The sequence below is a fragment of the Arachis stenosperma genome, chromosome 5 (genome assembly GCF_014773155.1).
Source record: "Arachis stenosperma cultivar V10309 chromosome 5, arast.V10309.gnm1.PFL2, whole genome shotgun sequence".
NCBI classification, from domain to species: domain Eukaryota; kingdom Viridiplantae; phylum Streptophyta; class Magnoliopsida; order Fabales; family Fabaceae; genus Arachis; species Arachis stenosperma.
This window is the reverse complement of record NC_080381.1, coordinates 51,731,512-51,736,005: the sequence shown is the minus strand read 5'-3', so window position 1 is coordinate 51,736,005 and position 4,494 is coordinate 51,731,512. Positions and strand designations below refer to the sequence as shown.

General features: G+C 42.3%; 1 non-coding gene across 1 annotated transcript; it reads left to right on the top strand.

Moving 5' to 3' along the window:
* The first annotated feature begins 3,839 nt into the window (after positions 1-3,839).
* On the top strand, positions 3,840-3,943 carry LOC130983692 (small nucleolar RNA R71). Its single transcript, XR_009087671.1, has one exon. It is a non-coding gene; the product is annotated as a small nucleolar RNA R71 (small nucleolar RNA).
* The last annotated feature ends 551 nt before the right edge of the window (positions 3,944-4,494 follow it).

Sequence of the window (4,494 nt, the reverse complement as noted above, 5' to 3'; positions counted from 1 at the left end):
GAAAGAAATAAGAACAAGGAATGAATCCACCTTAGTGGCGTCTTCTTCTTAAAGGACCAACAATGTCCTTAAGCTCTTCTATGTCCCTTCCTTGCCTTTGTTGCTCCTCCCTCATTGCTCTCTGATCTTCTCTTATTTCACGGAGAATGATGGAGTGCTCATGATGTTCTACCCATAATTGTTCCATATTGTGGCTCAAATCTTCTAAGGAAGTGTTGAGTTGTTCCCAATAGTTGTTGGGAGGAAAGTGCATCCCTTGAGGCATCTCAGGGATTTCTTGATGATGAGCTTCCTCATGCATCTCTTGAGAACCGTGGAGGGTCTCTCTTGCTTGCTCCATCCTCTTCTTGGTGATGGGCTTATCCTCTTCAATGGAGATGTCTCCTTCTATGATAACTCCAGCTGAGTAACATAGATGGCAAATAAGGTGAGGAAAAGCTAGCCTTGCCATGGTGGAGGGCTTTTCGGCTATTTTGTAGAATTCATTGGAGATGACTTCATGAATTTCTACTTCCTCTCCAATCATGATGCTATGAATCATGATGGCCCGACCCACAGTAACTTCAGATCGGTTGCTAGTGGGAATCATGGAGCATTGAATGAACTCCAACCATCCTCTAGCCACAGGCTTGAGGTCCAATCTTCTTAGTTGGACTGGTTTGCCTTTGGAGTCTCTCTTCTATTGAGCTCCTTCCACACATATGTCCATAAGGACTTGGTCCAACCTTTGATTAAAGTTGACCCTTCTAGTGTAGGGGCATGCATCTTCTTGCATCATGGGCAAGTGGAATGCCAATCTCACATTCTCCGGACTAAAATCTAAGTATTTCCCCCGAACCATTGTGAGATAATTCTTTGGACTCGGGTTCATACTTTGATCATGGTTCCTAGTGATCCATGCATTGGCATAGAACTCTTGAACCATTAAGATTCCGACTTGTTGCATGGGGTTGGTTAGGACTTCCCAACCTCTTCTTCGGATCTCATGTCGGATCTCCGGATACTCATTTTTCTTAAGCTTGAAAGGGACCTCAGGGATCACCTTCTTCTTTGCCACAACATCATAGAAGTGGTCTTGATGGATTTTGGAGATGAATCTTTCCATCTCCCATGACTCGGAGGTGGAAGCTTTTGTCTTCCCTTTTCCTTTTCTAGAGGATTCTCCGGCCTTAGGTGCCATTGATGGTAATGGAAAAACAAAAAGCTTATGCTTTTACCACACCAAACTTAGAATATTGCTCGCCCTCGAGCAAGAGAAGAAAGAAGAGAAGAAGAAGAAGAAAATATGGAGGAGAAGGGTGAATGTGTATTCGGCCAAGGGGGAGAAGAGAGGGTTGTGTTGTGTGAAAATGAAGTGGGATGGAGGGGTTTATATAGGGAAAGGGGAGAGGGAAGTTTCGGCCATATAGGGTGGGATTGGGTGGGAAAGAAAATTTGAATTTGGAAGGTAGGTGGGGTTTATGGGGAAGAGTGGATGGATGTGAATGGTGAAGATGGTAATTGGGAAGAGAGATTGAGGTGATTGGTGAAGGGTTTTGGGAAGGAGTGTTTATTGGGAAGAGTAAAATAGGATTAGGAGGTAAGGGGGGAATATGTTAGGTGGGGATCCTGTGGGGTCCACAGATCCTGAGGTGTCAAGGAATTCCATCCCTGCACCAAATAGGCATGTAAAATGCCACTGCACACCATTCTAGCGTTTAAACGCCGAGTGATGCACATTTTGAGCGTTCAACGCCCATATGTAACATGTTTCTGGCGTTGAACGCCAGTTTCATCCTTGTTACTGGCGTTCAGCGCCAGCTTTTCCTCTAGGCACATTCCTGGCGTTCAAATGCCAGGATGTTGTTTGTTTCTGGCGTTCAGTGCCAGATTCATGCTCTGTTCTGGCGTTGAACGCCAGCCAGATGCTTCTTACTGGCGTTGAACGCCAGTCTGTGCTTCCTCCAGGGTGTGATTTTTCTTCTGCTGTTTTTGATTCTGTTTTTAATTTTTATATTTTTTTTGTGACTCCACATGATCATGTACCTAATAAAACACAAAATAACAATAGAATAAAATAAAATAAAAATTAGATAAATAAAATTGGGTTGCCTCCTAACAAGCGCTTCTTTAATGTCAATAGCTTGACAGTGGGCTCTCATGGAGCCACAAGGTGATCAGGTCAATGTTGTATAGTCCCAACACCAAACTTAGAGTTTGGATATGGGGTCTTAACACCAAACTTAGAGTTTGGTTGTGGCCTCCCAACACCAAACTTAGAGTTTGACTGTGAGGGCTCTTTTTGACTCTGAACTGAGAGAAGCTCTTCATGCTTACTCTCTTTTGTCACAGAGGGATGGCCATGTGCCTTAAACACAAGGTAGTCCCTATTCAATTGAAGGACTAATTCACCTCTGTTGACATCTATCACAGCTCCTGCTGTAGCTAGGAAAGGTCTTCTAAGGATGATGCATTCATCCTCTTCCTTCCTAGTGTCTAAGATTATGAAATCAGCAGGGATGTAAAGGCCTTCAACCTTTACTAACACGTTCTCTACTATTCCATAAGCTTGTCTCAATGACTTGTCTGCCAATTGTAATGAGAACAAGGCAGGTTGTACCTCAATCATCCCCAGCTTCTCCATTACAGAGAGTGGCATAAGATTTATCCCTGACCCCAGATCACATAGAGCTTTTTCAAAGGTCATGGTGCCTATGGTACAAGGTATTAAGAACTTACCAGGATCTTGTCTCTTTTGAGGTAAAATTTGCTGAATCCAGGTATCTAGTTCACTAATGAGCAAAGGAGGTTCACTTTCCCAAGTCTCATTACCAAACAACTTGGCATTCAGCTTCATAATAGCTCCTAAATATTGAGCAACTTGCTCTTCAGTCACATCTTCATCCTCTTCAGAGGAAGAATAGTCTTCAGAGCTCATGAATGGTAGAAAGAGATTTAATGGAATCTCTATGGTCTCTATATGAGCCTTAGATTCCTTTGGATCCTTAATAGGAAACTCCTTCTTGCTTGAGGGACGTCCCAAGAGGTCTTCCTCACTAGGATTTTCGTCCTCCTCCTCCCTTGTGCATTCGGCCATATTGATTATATCAATGGCCTTGCACTCTCCTTTTGGATTCTCTTCTGTATTGCTTGGGAGAATACTGGGAGGAGTTTCAATGACTTTCTTACTCAGCTGGCCCACTTGTGCCTCCAGATTTCTGATGGAGGATCTTGTTTCACTCATGAAACTGAAAGTGGCCTTTGACAGATCAAAGACTAGATTGGCTAAATTAGAAGTGTTTTGTTCAGAATTCTTTGTCTGTTGCTGAGAAGATGATGGGAAAGGCTTGCTATTGCTCAGCCTATTGCATCCACCATTGTTAAAGCCTTGTTGAGGCTTTTGTTGATCCTTCCATGAGAAATTTGGATGATTTCTCCATGATGAGTTATAGGTGTTTCCATAAGGTTCACCCATGTAATTAACCTCTGCCATGGCAGGGTTCTCAGGATCATAAGCTTCTTCAGAAGCTGCCTCTTTAGTACTGTTGGATGCATGTTGCCATCCATTCAGATTTTGAGAGATCATGTTGACCTGTTGAGTCAACACTTTGTTCTGAGCCAATATGGCATTCAGAGCATCAATTTCAAGAACTCCTTTCTTCTGAGGTATCCCATTATTCACGGAATTCCTCTCAGAAGTGTACATGAATTGGTTGTTTGCAACCATGTCAATAAGTTCTTGAGCCTCTTCAGGCGTTTTCTTTAGGTGAATAGATCCACCTGCAGAATGGTCCAATAACATTTTCGAAAATTCAGATAGACCATAATAGAATATATCTAATATGGTCCATTCTGAAAACATGTCAGATGGACATCTTTTGGTCAACTGCTTGTATCTTTCCCAAGCTTCATAGAGGGATTCACCATCTTTTTGTTTGAAGGTTTGAACATCCACTCTCAGCTTGCTCAGCTTTTGAGGAGGAAAGAATTTATCCAACAAGGCAGTGACCAGCTTATCCCAGGAGTCCAGGCTATCCTTGGGTTGTGAATCCAACCATATTCTAGCTCTGTCTCTTACAGCAAAAGGGAAAAGCATGAGTCTGTAGACTTCAGAATCAACTCCATTGGTCTTCACAGTCTCACAGATCTGCAAGAACTCAGTTAAAAACTGGTAAGGATCTTCAGATGGAAGTCCATAAAACTTACAGTTCTGTTGCATTAAAGCAACTAGTTGACGCTTAAGCTCAAAATTATTGGCTCCAATGGCAGGAATGGAGATGCTTCTTCCATCAAATTTGGACGTTGGCTTTGTGAAGTCACCAAGCATTCTCCTTGCATTATTATTATTTTCGGCTACCATCTCCTTCTCTTGCTCTAATATTTCTGAAAAATTACCTTTAGATTGTTGTAACTTAGCTTCTCTTAATTTTCTCTTCAGAGTCCTTTCAGGTTCTGGATCAATTTCAACAAGAGTGCCTTTTTCCTTGTTCCTGCTCATATGAAAGAGAAGAAAAC